At 42.5% G+C, this 14,953-nt stretch overlaps 1 protein-coding gene across 4 annotated transcripts in view; it reads left to right on the top strand.

Moving 5' to 3' along the window:
• Positions 1-14,953, top strand: part of TENM4 (teneurin transmembrane protein 4) — a 2,712,352-nt gene that overhangs the window by 2,446,940 nt on the left and 250,459 nt on the right. The gene's annotated exons all lie outside the window — the stretch shown is intronic.

Raw genomic sequence — 14,953 nt, 5'->3', positions numbered from 1 at the left:
AACTTGGAGGTTACCAGATTATGGCCCATTGTACTTGTCCACAAGGGTGCTGCTTACACCAAAAGAGACCATCAGAATGAGGTAGGGACTTTTCATCAGGATGATCTCTTATTCTGATATTGCCCTTCCTATTGAAATAGCCCCTTTTCAATGAAGCAATGATGAGTAGATTGCATTATTTTTTATTTTTACTTTTTGTTTGACTTTACTATGAAATGCAAAAGTCTAGGAACCACTAACCTTATGCCTTACTGATCTTTACTTATTGCCATGCTCTGGAAGAGATGTAGAGATGAATGAGACATGGACGTGGCCCTTCAAGACAGGTAATCATGAGTAGCAATCCGAGGTAGGAAAGGAATTTCATTTGGAAAAGGCCGGGTGTTATCATGAGGAGATACTGGGAGGAAGATAAATAAGAACTTTTGTGCTATTTTCACAACTTGTACTTGAGTCTAAAATTATTTCAAAATTAAAAGTTTAAATAAAAAAAAAAAAGATTGGAACTCACTATGGTGAATGGTTAGGGGGCAGAGGATAGATGATAAAAAGGAGTAGCCCAGGATTGTCATTTAAATCTGCATGAGGGAGGATCTTGAATGTCAAGCTAAAGGGTTCATACTTGACTCTATAGATAATGTGGAGCCATGGAAGATTTTCAATTAAGGATAAAACATGGTCATATTTCCTACTAGAAAGATCACTTGATAACCAAGGGATAACTGAGTATTGAGAAGTGAGCCTGGGGGTGGTTGAAATATCCCTGAGAGGATGATCTTTAAAAGTATCCCAAAGATGACTAGCTCTGCAGGATGTTAATAGGTGCTACTGAAAGAGGGGTTCCACAGACCCAAAAATTGGGAAATATTAAGGTTACAGGGATTTTTTTTCTGCAGAAATCCTCAGAGGCATTAATTTGATTATGTGCACTGTGTTTCTCTAAAGAGAGGAGATGATATGGAGGATTTGCCAAATCTTTTTGACCATAGTACTCTCTTAGGAACTTTTCCCAGGACTTGTATTCAGGGAAAAGAAAAAGAAAAAAAAACTTCAGAAAATACAGGCTAGCCCTGGAAATGGAGAGGAGCGGGCATTTATAGTTCAAAGTCCTCCTAATTTCTAGATTCTGCAAACTGGAAACTATGGCCTGAACATACCCAGATCCCCTTGTGCTAGGGGAGCCAGTACCCCCTAGAACCACCCTTCCTTCCCCATGTCTGAGCCTGGGTCACTACCCTTCACAATGCTCAGAGGCTCTTCTGCAGGTCCGTCAACAGCTAGAGAACAATAACATCACAGGTGCCTCAGACACATTTCCAACCCAATTTTTAAAAATAGCAATAATGAGAAATAAATCAGTGTTTTGAAGGATTCTTTACATGTCATTTTCTAATTAAGTTCCTTAATTAACCTCCTTTTTTGCATTTGAATGCAAAAATAGTTTTTTTTTTATCATACTCCTCCTTCTAGATGAACCCCACCTTGACTTTGACCTGTGTGCTGAAATGAGTTAAGGTGGCCTCTTCTCCTTCCCCACCCACTTTCACATTCTGTCCTGTGGTTGTCAGTAGCACAGTGATTGTTGCAATGCTCAAGTTTTTAAGCACTTTCACCATAGTTCATTAAACCCTCTGATCTTGTGACATCTACTACCTTCTGCCAGTTGTTTGACCTTCAGTAGGCTATTTAATCTCTCTGAACATTGCTTTCCTCTCTTCAGTACGGGAAGAGACATTTCTACCTCCCATAGCTAGTGCAGACAAGTGCTGGGCACATAGTGTTTTTAGGCACTTGGTAAGTATTGTTTCTGATGGTCTCTTGCCAGTTATTAGCACCATCATATTCTGCACTTACAACTCCTCAAAAGTGCTTGTTGAATGAACACAGGTACATGCACACAGCTGCCACTAGCCTAATAAAGATTAATTAAGGAGCTAATTGCACCCTTTAAGGTCTTTATATATTCTTTTACCTTCTTTTCAATAAAAGCACTTAACCTTGTAATAATAATTAACTGAAAACAACCCTGCTTGGTTGGTATTATTGCTCCCATTTTATAAACTTAGAGAATGATGCTCTGAGTGAAGCTACATTGAAATCCAGATCTTCCGCTTTTTTTTTTTTTTAAGTTTTATTTATTTGAGAGAGAGCAGGAGCAGAGAGAGAGAGAGAGAGAAGCAGGCTCTCTGTTGAGTGTGGAGCCCCACTGTAGGGCTCCACGAGGAGCGCTGTCTCACAATCCTGAGGATGTGACCTGAGCCAAAATCAAGAGTTGGACACTCAACCAACTGAGCCACCCAGGTACCCCCGATCTTTCATTTTGAAGTCCATGTCCTTTCATATTATACCAGGAATGATAGGATCCATTCGTTCTTCCACTCTTACAGTCAACTCAACAGTTATTGACATGTGCTGGGTGCCGGACATAAGACACATTCCAGCCCTCGGAGAACCCACCTTCTTGTTGAAGGAGATGAAACGTGTGCCTGAAACTTACAAGGCAACCCAGTAACACTTCATTTATCCCTCACTGGGGAATGAGCTGTTATATTAAGTGAATTTTACAGATGGAATCACAGAGCTTTAACTCACAGGGGCCTTAGAGATCTCATGGTGAAACCCCATTATTTTAAGAAATAATGCTCAGGAAGAAATGCTCAAGAATCCTGGGTAACCTCCTATAGGTGGCTTTGTTGAATTATTGTAAGAACCAAGACAGAACCCCTAGCCCTTCTGACTTCCAGCCTAAGACTTTCAAAATATATTAAGTTTTCTTAAAATAAAGTATGTATTTCTTTGAAATTTGTGTCAGGTGGAGGGTTCCCATCTGAGACTTTTCTGCATGCCTGATCATCTTCACAATCAGCATTATAACACAATGCTTGAAAGCAACAGTGCCTTTAAACTGTGTGTGTATACTGTGGTCCCAGATGTATGTATACCGTGGTCCCAGATAGTTGCTTTTACCCAATTCCATCATGTTGTTTTCAACCCTTAGTAGTATTTTTCTGGTTTCTTTGTACACATACACACATGAGATTGAACAAACTATGAGAATTCTATGGTTAAACAGACTTATTTGGCTGATTCATTTTAGTTCAGTTATGTTACTTCTCTGAGCCTTTACAATGGGCACAGTACAATAACCTGTCACATAGGATTGTCGTACAAGGAGTGAAAGGTGCCTGGAAATTAATAGTGCTTAGTAACCCCCTTCCTCCCCTTCCTTTTTTTTCAAGTATTCAAAAAACCCTTAAAAGCTGTACACTTCTTAACTCACAAAGTGCACAGCAATAATGAAACAGAACTAAAATAAGTGTGCCACGAAACACAGCCCTCTCCTGAATAGTAAATCCAAAGTTCCTCTGGTCCGAAAAAACACATATAATATGTCTAGTTTCTTCCTCCCAGGACGATAAAGAAGGCTTTAACACAAAGCATAATTCATATCATCTCCAGATCTTGGGCCATAGCACCTCATGAAAACTATTAACACATCTCCCACCGCCTACTTTATGAACTCATATAAAAGCAGAGCAGGTGAGCTCGCTCTAGGTAGTGGCGAATCCCCAAGCATGTGAAATTTGACCTGATGTGAAGCGATTGTTTCAAATTCTCTCTGGGAAGATAGAAAGCTTGTGTGTGATATGCATAAGGACTCCTAATAGCACCACCGCATGGGGTCCATAGACTTTAGGTCCATAGACTTTAAGACTTTAGGAAGGGAACTTCTCAGTCCTCTGGTCTAACCCCTAAAAGATACAGAAACTGAGACCTGGACAAGGGCCAGGATGTCCCCCCAAACAGAGTCTGGGACACATCCCAAGTGTCATGTGCTTCTGAAAACCCTCCAGTCATCACTCCACAAAACTTGGAGGGACAATCATCAGGGTCTTTCTGTGGATTTTGTCTTGTGTCTTTGTGTTAGAGCTGTGTTTCCCCTTTTCTAAGTGAGCATGCTGGAGTCCAAGATTCTAAGATCCTTTAAGGTTTGTAAGAGATGAAAAAAATGAATGTGTGAATGGATGAAGCCAGGATCAAAGTCCTTGTGTCATGACTGTAGCCCTGATTTGCCTTTGTGCAGACTCTCCTTGGCCGCCTTTCTTGGCCTTTATTTGTACCTGATGAAGTTGTTCTGGAGAGCCACCCTTTTTACCATACTAGGGCTGCCCTTCCTAGAAACCCTACTGCCGTGAGTGCTTGCCTATGTGATGGGTAGTCTTTAAATCCCCCAGAGTAACTCACACAGACAAAAGTAAAATCTAATCCCCAGTGCATCTTTGCACTAGGAGACTGGTGAGTCAGTCCTGTCCCCTTTCCTTTCCTCTAGAAGGTGTTTTGAATTTGTGTGTCTGCACTTGGAGAAACAGAAATAGCCAAACGTGAGGTCCGGGGGTGGGAGCTCTTTGCAAAGCAGGGAAGGGGAAAGGGGAGTTCATATTTATTGAGCACCTGCCAGGAGCAACATGTCATCTCTTTTGCAGGGGCAAGTATTCTCACCCTCATTCTACAGAAACTGAGGTCTGGGCGAGCCGAGTGAGACCCTCCACTCACACATGGCAGACGGATTCCAGGGTCGGCCTGCCCTCCATGCTCCCTCCACGCACTGCTGCCCCAGAGCCAACTTCTTTGGCCTCCCAATGCTTCTGAGATTTAAACTTAACAAATCAGCAGCAATGTTCTCTAGGTCTAGATGTTGCAAAAATCTCATTGGCATTTAACATGGTTGTGTGTTTGAGTGTATTTTTATGTCTTGCCTGAGGCTTGAATAAAAGTTACAAGTAGTACCAAAGACCAAACCAAGAAAGAAAATGTGGGCAGCCAACCTTGTAACCTTAGCTAATCTTTAATTATCCCTTAATTGAGGACCTATGGTGGAGATGTAGTAAGACTAATAATAATGTGTTGAGTTTATGCAGCATTTTAATTTCCCAAACTCCTTCACGTGTATTATAATAATAATTGCTGCCATTTACCGAGCCTCAGCTGGGTGCCAGGGACTGTGTGAAGTTCTTTATATGTGTTCTTTTGTTTCTTCCCTGTCCTTCAAGGGAAGTATTTTTTGGGTCCTTACAAATGAAAAAATCACATCTCCCTGATTCAGAGGGGAGGCACTGGGCAGTCTTTCACCCCAGATGCAGGCAGGAGGCCTATTCCATATTCAACACCAGCTTCCAATTTATAGGTGGTGTTAACTTTGGTTGAGTACTTCTATGTGTCAGGTAGCCTACTAAATGCTTTACAAGAATTATTCTACTAAATCCCCTGTGACCCTACGAGGGAGGTATTACTATTATCATTGCCCTTTGTACATGAAGTAACTAAAGCACAGAGGTTCTGTGAAGCTGCCTAAGTCACACAGCTGGGAAGGCATGGAATTCACCTGTGTAGCCGAGGTTAGAATCCTGATCTGATTACAGAACCCAGGCTATCATTCCGCACAGTGGCATAGTGACCCTGGGCCAGTCACTTACCCAAATACTCTATAAGGGGAACAATAACACCTACATCACTGGATGCATGTCAGGATTAAATGAGATGACGAAAATCACTAAGTGCTGATACATGTCTTTTTTTATTTCTCCTTTCCTTGGGTGGCGAGGGGCGGGGGGGGGGGATGGTCAGTGGCCAGTAAATATTTAGTGATGGATTTCTTAGATGCTTTGATGCAAATGTAATATGCACTACCTGTTATGTACCGCACATCTTTTATATTTGACAACTGAGAAAACCAGTGCTTTAGGCTGTATGTTTTAGAGTCAGACAAGCCCCTGATCCCAGCTGACTCCCTTCTCACCATGACCCATTTCAGGACTGGGGAGGTTCTTTCTTTTTAATATGTATTAGGGCTTCTGTGAGGACTTAGAGAACCCCAGCATGCCTTGAATAAATACTGGCTTCTAGAAAGAGAGAGAGAGAGACAGAGAGGGGAGACAAGAGAAAACCTCACAAGCCACATGGGGAAATCTTGAGCAAGGCACTTCTCCACAACCTGTTTTGTCATTTTCTTCATGACTGGTGGGCAGAGAGAATCCACACAGAGCTGGTACTTTCTGGCTGCTCAAAAAGTGCCCTAACCCTCCCTTTCAGGGAGGGTTAACAGGCAGGAGGAGAAGAGTTGCTGGCGGCCATCAAAATGATGAAGTGAAATTTCAAATTACATTAGATGTTTGCTTAAGGAACAACAGATGAGGCCCTGTGGATTCTCAAATCCTCTTGGCAACACTGCAAAATGAAAGCATAACCATTTGGAACCCTTCCCCCGGACCGTATGAAGTCTGAGTCGAAAAGATGACCTTTTAACGATAGCTTCCTGCCTCTGAAGGGTTAGAGTGTGTCGAATTTTTCTTTGCTAAAGGCCTGGTTTTAATCATTGCCACAGTCAGAAGAAAGGGCTCTTATCCACACTGTTCACTTTTTTAAGTATCTGAGATGTTCAAGTTTACAATCAAGATTTTTTTTTGAATAAAGGTCCTGTCCTTTTCCTGGTAATCTGTAGAGTATGACCTTTGTCACCTCCAACAAGCATTCCCTGAGAACCTGGTGTGGCCCAGGCTGCTTTACCTAGGTGGGTGAATTTCACCTTCCCAAGTATCCTGGCACTGAGGCTTTGCATTTTTTGATTCTGTAGATGAGCAAACTGAGGCTCAGAGAGGTTAAGTCACTGTCAAGATCACACACAGCTAATAGATGAGTAACAGCCCCGTGAAGAAGGAAGGAAAGGAGTTTCAAGCAGAGCATTTGTGTGTGCAAAGACTAACTCCTATTGTTCTGACTAAACACTACAACTAACTCTGTCATTAGGGGGAAGTGGGGCTGTCTTCATTGGGCAGTGGGGAGCCACAGAGAGTTTCCTGGAAAGACAAAGGCAGAATCAGAGCTTTGGGAAGAGAGATCTCTTTGCTTCTCTTTCTAAATCAATCATGTTCAATAATTTGAATATTATTCCATTGTATTGTAACCGTGCAAGATATCCAGAACAAGTATGCCCACTGCACCCACATAGAAAATGAAGCCTAGAAATATCGTATAAGCCATCCAAGGTCACAGGCAGGAAGTGTTTACTTCTTGGAACACCAACTCAGCAGGCACTTGTGTGGTCCATTGGAGCCCATCCCTCTCTGCAAAGCTCTCCTGGCAAAAGTAAAGTTAGTCCTGGACAGAGGCACAGAGCTGCCCCAGTCTAAATTGTTCAGTCTTCTGTACCCCACCCCACCCCTCCATTGCAATGGCTTCTGTGCTGGCCAGAATCTAAATTTAATTAGTCTTTAAAGGAACCTTTGCTGGTAAAACGGGCTCCTGGCTAAGCACCCTTTGTTTTCAATGTTTGATGGCTAAAAAAAGGCACATTCTGCGCTAAAATGACAGACTGTGGGGGTGGTGAACTTTTGACACAGCACAATAACTCCTTCAAGAGAAAACCTACAACCACCTGAAGCTTGGCTAGGCTGTACTTATGCAGATCAGCCCCAGTCCCAGCAGGATATTATCAACTATTACACAGGGTCCCCTCTCTACCCCCTTCCCCAAGGGGCCCTGATCCTCAACCTAAATCTTACATTTCCATGATAAAGGCCACCATCTCCCATTTCATCACTTACTCCCCAAGAACCATTTAAAGACCTAGGTAGTCCCTTTGTGGGAGGATTTCCCTAGATCCCCTTTCCTGGCCTTCTCTCCCTCTGGTCTCTTCTCAACCTGCTGTTTCTTCCAAAGGAGATTAAGTCAGTTGCAAGGAGCTGTTTAATTAAACTTTCCCCCTCCCACCTCTCAAGTTGCCTGAGACTTCTTTTGACTTCGCCTTGGCGATGCCTAATCACTGTAATTTAGCAGATTCTGTAATTACCTGCTGCACACGGAAGCAGTTTGATTGCTGTTTCTTTGTCCTGCCGATTTCAGCCTCAGCTGACAGCCGAGTGTACCCTCCACGAGTGTCTGTACTATCCCAACAGGAAGGGAAGTGATCTGGATTTACAGGCAGCCTTTGAGGGGGGCCAGATTTACAGGCAATTGGGGCCAGAATTGTTAGGGTGAGCTTCCCTGCGCGGCAGCACGGAGTGCAGGTGAAGGCTGGCACCCACGGGGCTGCGACCAGGATGGGTCTTGAGCTGCCACTCCTCTGCCGGGTGCATTTTTCTCCAGGCAGGTCGCATACAAAATGTGGGAAGCACATGACACCTTTGCACCAGGATCTTTGCATCCAGAAAGGTAGCCCTTATCCCCATTTTGCAGAGGAGAAAAGTGAGATCGAGACTTTCCAATTCATAGGTGGTGGAACTGAGTTTTTTTTTTTAAGATTTTATTTATTCATGATAGACAGAGAGAGGCAGAGATACAGGCAGAGGGAGAAGCAGGCTCCATGCAGGGAGCCTGATGTGGGACTCGATCCCGGATCTCCAGGATCAGGCCCTGGGCTGAAGGTGATGCTAAACCGCTGAGCCACCTGGGCTGCCCTGGAACTGGGTTTAAATCCAGTTGACATTACACCAAAATCGCCTCCAGCTGGTTCAAGGCCATCCCTGAGTACCTGTCGCCATGCTGAGCACATCACTCATGGATTCTTATTTCATCCTTACAGCAGTAATGTATTATGTCATTATAGACTAGATTTCATTATTTCCATTAATTATCAGGAAAATGGGATTCAACACGTTAGGCTATATGTAGGAAGCCACACAGCCAGCAAATAAATGGGAGAGTTGGAATTTGAACCCATGCGGGTCTGATCCAAACTCCACACTAACTCCAGGCTTTCCTCCTTCCTTTATTATATAGTTAAGTTCTCATGTCTTCTGAGATATATTTCAAGGCTATGGAATCTGTCAAGCTCCTTGCAGTTTTGAACTATTTGCACACCATTCTAATTGTTTTACTTTCATCGTACATACATTTACATATCCTAGTAGTTGAGAGCTGTTACTTTAGGAACTAGTGGCAAACTGGTGTTTTTCCTCCCGCACTAGGGAAGAAACCAGTTTTGCTTCTGAAACCGTAATGTTGCCCTGTTGAAACTTCCCAGTGAGGTGGGTGGGAGAGCCTCTCTAGCAGACCTCCTTTCTTCCTGGGCCTCCAATCTTCTCCCAGGAACTGCTGAAAGGCACACAGAGGCTTCAGCACAAGGGCAGGCTGGCTCTGGACAAAAAGCCAGGGTGTGCTCTGTTTGGAAAGCCACAGAGCAGAGAGATGGGCCTGCCTGCTGAAGCAGAATGGGGGTCGGTGGGGATGATGGTGATGGCTTCAGAGAAGGCAGTGGCCCCACAACAGAACCTTGTTTTTACATGGCAGCAACCAGTGGGCAGGGACACATAGGTTTGGTGCCGTCCTGGGAGTGACTTCAGGGATCCAAACAAAGCATACCTGGAGGGATACAACATACCCTTCTGGGTGTCAGAAAGTTGGAAATGAAAACTCTGTCACTGAGGGTTGATTTTTATTATGTGTGATGAAAAGAGAGAGCAGGACTTTTTTCTTCTTTCTGGATAGAAGAGAGAGACCTGAGCCTGATTGAATGCCAACTCTCTGATAGGTTCTTTGCTTTGACATGGTTCTTAACAGGAAGAACATTGGTAACAGAAGTTAGCAGAAAACTTTACATACATCTTAAGCTTAAAAATGCAGAGTCCTTCGGCTTAACACAACAATGTGTCAGGGTCAGTCATATGCGTCTGGTCTAATGAGCTCTTGGGAGACAGTGCTACCTCCTATATTTTGGGTAAAATCTTCTATGAGAAAAACCTCTGGGAGCCATATTATCCACTTCAAATTCCCATTCCTTCCCTCAAGATATCTCTCCTATTCTTGATCTGCATAAAATTTTTCTCCATTTACATCATTTACCTTACAATGGTCTAATGTTTCTTGATAGCTGTTTAATTATCTTTAGGAGAAAAGAGAAGAGAGGGAATGGTGTAGAGCCAGCTGCTTCCCTTACAAATTTTGCTTGCTTTTTTCCAATATAAGAGTCATATATCATTGGTTCTTTGAGAATAAACTGGAATAAATTCCTATGCAATCCCTGTAGACAAAGTGAATATATCAGTTAAAAAAATGGCACACAGCAGCTAGCAAAGTACTTTAACATTAAATCACTTCCCATGCTAGTAGCCACAATGCACACAAGCAAATAATTCATCAGAAATAAGCTTCAAGCATACAGCAAAATAATCCATGTGAGGGAATTCCAACATCATGCTTACACATGGACAAAAAAGTAAATGCTTCGCTGAATATTAGTGAACTGCAAACAAAAATCTGAATGGTTTATAGGGAAAACATATTTTGGTGAATATCAGTGCCTTATAACAAGCAGGAAAAATATACAGTATCATGAAGATTTTAATCTTTATCCCCCAAACCTAGAAAATCATCATCTGCAAAGCCAGGTAAATCAGCATTTTCAAAGCCTTCAAAAGCCTGTGTCACTGATGGATTCCAGATGATTCTCCTAATCACTGGTGTTCACCACATTAGAAAGTGAGTTATCTTGATCTGCAAGATACCACCCTGCAGCTCTGTTTACTATGTCCTTTCTCAAACTATAACATTAACATAAAACTCAGTGTTAAATCTATGCCTCTATGGCTTTTTTTTTTTTAGGAAAAAAAAAACACTTTTATTTGTTATTGTTCTTAAATGAAAGCAATATGTACACAAAAATTGAAAAGTTAAATTTTAGTAAGATGTTTATGATAAGAAAAATAGCAGTCCCTTGCCCCAGGTCTCTCCTCTCCCAGGTCCTACTCTCCAGCAAACAACAACTCTGATCTCTGCTAGCTATTTCCCCTGCTGTTTAACTTCATGTTTTTAAATAATGTGCATATACTGGTATTTCTTCATTTATCAATTTTAGGCATTATCTATTAACTTCCTCTGATGGAAGAATTCCCACACTACATAATCTCTTGTTTTTTTTTCTCCCTACAATCCTAACATAGTTGTTATAATCATTTTTTGGTTAAATATGTAGTCATTGATTATATAGTCATGATTATGCAAGAATAGGGGATTTTCATTTTTGTTTTTGTTGCTCCTGAGCCAGTAGTGCACTATAACCATACCTCCTCTCTTATGCATGCCTTCATTTTTTTTTTTTTTTTGAGATGTTGATTGCCTTCCTTTTGTGCTTTGTTTGAGAAATTGCAAATGGTTCAGTGTGGGACAAGATCCTTAATATAAGGGATATGATGACCTATGAGGCTGTAAAGGGGACTGGATCTTAAGGAGACTTGGATGCTCAGTTAAGGAACTTGGACTTTATCTTGAAAGAAATGAAGAGCCAAGGAAGGACTTTAGAAGGGGAACAACCTTCTGGAACGCTCTCTGATAGCTGTATGAGAGAACGACAAAGAAACAGTTTTCAAACTGATGTGAAAGTGTGTTTGAAAGCATCCACATTCTCACCATCTTTCCAGTATAACTGATTCCCTCTTTAGAAAATTCCCAAATTTAGATAGGTGTTTGTCAAGTTGCTGACAGACTCCAACTCTTCTACATTTTTCTTTCCCACTAGTATCAATAAGGAAGGTTAACAATCATCTATTTCTCTCATTGCCTCCCATTGGAATTTCCCAAGATTCACTTGGAATTATCCACAGGCAACAAAACTATTCATCTCCACTTCCCCCAGCACCCCAAAACACTTTTCAAAGTAAAAATAGCTAAAACGCTGATGGGAAGAATTTGTGAATCACCCAACACCAATGAATCAGGATTTTTGCTACACCCAAAATGTAGTGCCTAAGCTGAAATCACAGGTATCTTAATTGGTGTGTTTTGTTTTATTTTGTTTTGTTTTGTTTAGGGAGAAAACGGGAAAGGCTGGAGGTTTCCAAAAGAACAATGCAGAATAAGTATTAAGATTTGGAAGGTCGCTTAATAAGAATAGAAACTAGGGGGATGTCTGGGTGGCTCAGTGGTTGAGCATCTGCCTTTGGTTCAGGGTGTGATCCTTGGGTCCTGAGATCGAGTCCCATATCAGGCTCCCTGTGAGGAGCCTGGATCTCCCTCTGTCTATGTCTCTGCCTGTCTCTGTGTCTATCATGAATAAATAATAACATCTTTAAGAAAAAAACAACTAGGGTTTAATCAGTGACAATGGGTATGAAATTAGTTTCAATTATACAAAGTCACAGCTTTACCACCTTAACATGTAGAAATGAACCTAGATATTAGCATTTGTAGAGAGGAAAATCCTGATGTAATGGGGGACCAGGGGATGTCCAGATTCTGAAAAAGCAACTTACCAACTATGTCTATCATGTACTAAGTGCTTGAATTTATTTGTCAATTTATTAAATTTTATTAGTATAGTTACAAGTTGCTATTTATGTAAAAAGATTTTTTAAAAAATATTTCTATTTTTATTTACAGTTGGGAAATTTAGCTCATAACCAACTCCACCAGGAGATGCAGTGGTAGACAGCTATCTATTAGGTCCAAATGTTATCATCATCATAATACCTATCATTGATTGAGCCCCTGCTATGTGCCAGATGCTGTCCAACCATCTTCACTAGCATTGCCTCCTGTGATGTTCTCTACAATCTTATAAAATGGGATTACTTGCCCTCATTTTCCAGTGGAGGAGAGTAAGTGGGATTTGCCCAAAGGTGTACTATTAGTGAGTGACAGAATCAGGATTTAAAGCAAAGTTGGTTAACTCAGTGTCAGTTAAGATGCTTTAGGCTGCAATTAACAGAAAACACTCAAGTGTCAGGACATATATTGTGACATATAAAAGGAAACTCAGAGGTAGGGTGGCTACAGGGTTGGTTGTTCCAGGACCAACAGTATCATCAAGGACTCAGGTTCTCTTCTTGTTTCTGCTCTGTCATCCTTAGGCTGGTTCCTCCTTGTAGTTGTAGGATGGCTGCTAGTGCCATGCAGAGTCATGCTGCTTTTTGTTCACTTAATAAGCAAGAGAGACCAGCTTACCATTGTTCAGTCTTAAAAACAAAAGAGTAATTTTTCCTGGAACATCCAAAAAACATCCCCCTCAAAGTTCACCAGCCAAAATTTTGTCAGAGGCTCATTCCTGACCCACTTGCTGGCCCAGGGGATGGGATCACCCTTGGATCACTCACGCACCTTGAGTGGAGATCACTTCCCCAGATCACATTGTTACTACTCCATGGCAGGATGGAAATCAGACAGCAAAGCTCCTTCCTGTATCCAGGACATGCTAGCTACATCATTTGTGGGACCCACTGCAAAATGAAAATACACGGTCCATTGTTGAGAAATTTTTAAGAATTTCAAGATGGCTACAGCACATCAAATCAAGCGCAGGGGCCTTAGAGTGTGGGGCCCCACATGACTGCAGTGCTCATTCGCCCACTGAGCAGGCCCTGACCATATCCTGCTGCCTGCTGCCCTTGGCTTTTCATTCTTTACTGCTTTGACTTCCACTTAAGAATGGGGACCAACCATTCTGGTTCATCATTGTATCCTCTGTGCTGCCAATGCCTGGCTTATAAGGGGTGTTTGAGGAATAACAATGAGAAAGGAATTCCTGGCTGAGCTGATACTGGACTGAGGAGCTAGCAATAAGGATGCTGGTGATGTCAAGGGGACCATGAGCACCAGCTCTATGCCAGACATGATGCTGTATACTCTGCAAACCTCCTCCTCCCTCTCTTCAGTCTAACATCAACTCTGATCTGTTTCTACCTCCCTGGTGTGCTGTTTGTGGTTTGTACTTCAGAAACACTTCTGGTTGACTTCCTTCCTGATACCTGAGGTCCTAGACCTTTGGGGTTATAATACCTGCTGAGCTAGGATCACACCATCGACACATGACCAGGGCTTCCACATTGTGGCATTCTTTCACTCTTAGTTTTTGTGTCGCCAAGCAAAGTATTTTCTTTCTGATGTTAAAACCTGCCTTCGGATAGGTCATTCAGAAATGAGATTTGCTCTTGTGTCCATCTGGTCAGTGTTCTTTATCATATAAGAATGTAGTCCTCAGTTTGGCAGGGACTGTTGAGTCCTGTGTTGTTGTGTGCAGAACACTGTGTGGGCTCTGGGTACAAGCGGAGATTTAAAGAAGTATGCAGGGGGATCCCTGGGTGGCTCAGCGGTTTGGTGCCTGCCTTTGGCCCAGGGCGCCATCCTGGAGTCCCGGGATCGAGTCTCGCGTCGGGCTCCCAGCATGGAGCCTGCTTCTCCCTCCTCCTGTGTCTCAGCCTCTCTCTCTCTATGTCTATCATTAATAAATTAATTAATTTAAAAAAATGAAATAAAATAAAATAAAGAAGTATGCAGACACACTGGCCTAGCTGGAGACACTGGGCAAAAACCCAGGAAGAGTTAAGTAATAAGAACCATCATCATAAAGACATCAGAAGGGCAGGGCTTAATTAATTGCCTTTTGAGTGGTACAGACCGCACTGCCTTTATTTTCTGCCTGCCTACCTTTGCTCAAGTTGTCGCTGCATATTTTATACATGTTCTCTATCACTTGACTCTACCTATCCTTTAGGACCTCTGGAGATTGGCTCCAAGGCCAGGCATGGAAGCATTCTGCAGAGTGCCTGGTGCATGTTGGCATCACTTTCTCCTAGGCACCCTCCCAGTTTTACAAGAGAACATGAGTCCCTTCCAGCTCCATCACACTCCAGATACACCCTGGTAGCAGCAGTCCCCGTACTGCATCTGGTTAGGATTCACTGCCTCCAAGGCTGTCTCCTTCAGGAGATTTGGTGCTTTGTTTCCAGGGATGCTATTCATGCTTCTCCCTCCCTCCCTCCATGCCTATCACATAGCATTGTAACAGGAGGTACCAGTGAGAGTGGGTTGACTTGACTCTGTACCCTGAGGTCAGAGAAGGAAACGGTCTGTGGTTTGAGGTCCCTGAGGGAATACTCATGATCTTCAGGAAAAGTCCAAGATCACAAGTGAAACAGGCAGTATGATCTCAGCCTAATGATGTGTTCAGAAGGGGAATTGTCTTCAG

Source organism: Canis aureus, chromosome 23 (genome assembly GCF_053574225.1).
Source record: "Canis aureus isolate CA01 chromosome 23, VMU_Caureus_v.1.0, whole genome shotgun sequence".
Classification (NCBI taxonomy): Eukaryota; Metazoa; Chordata; class Mammalia; order Carnivora; family Canidae; genus Canis; species Canis aureus.
The sequence above is the reverse complement of the archived record's forward strand: the minus strand, read 5'-3'. Positions and strand labels throughout refer to the sequence as shown.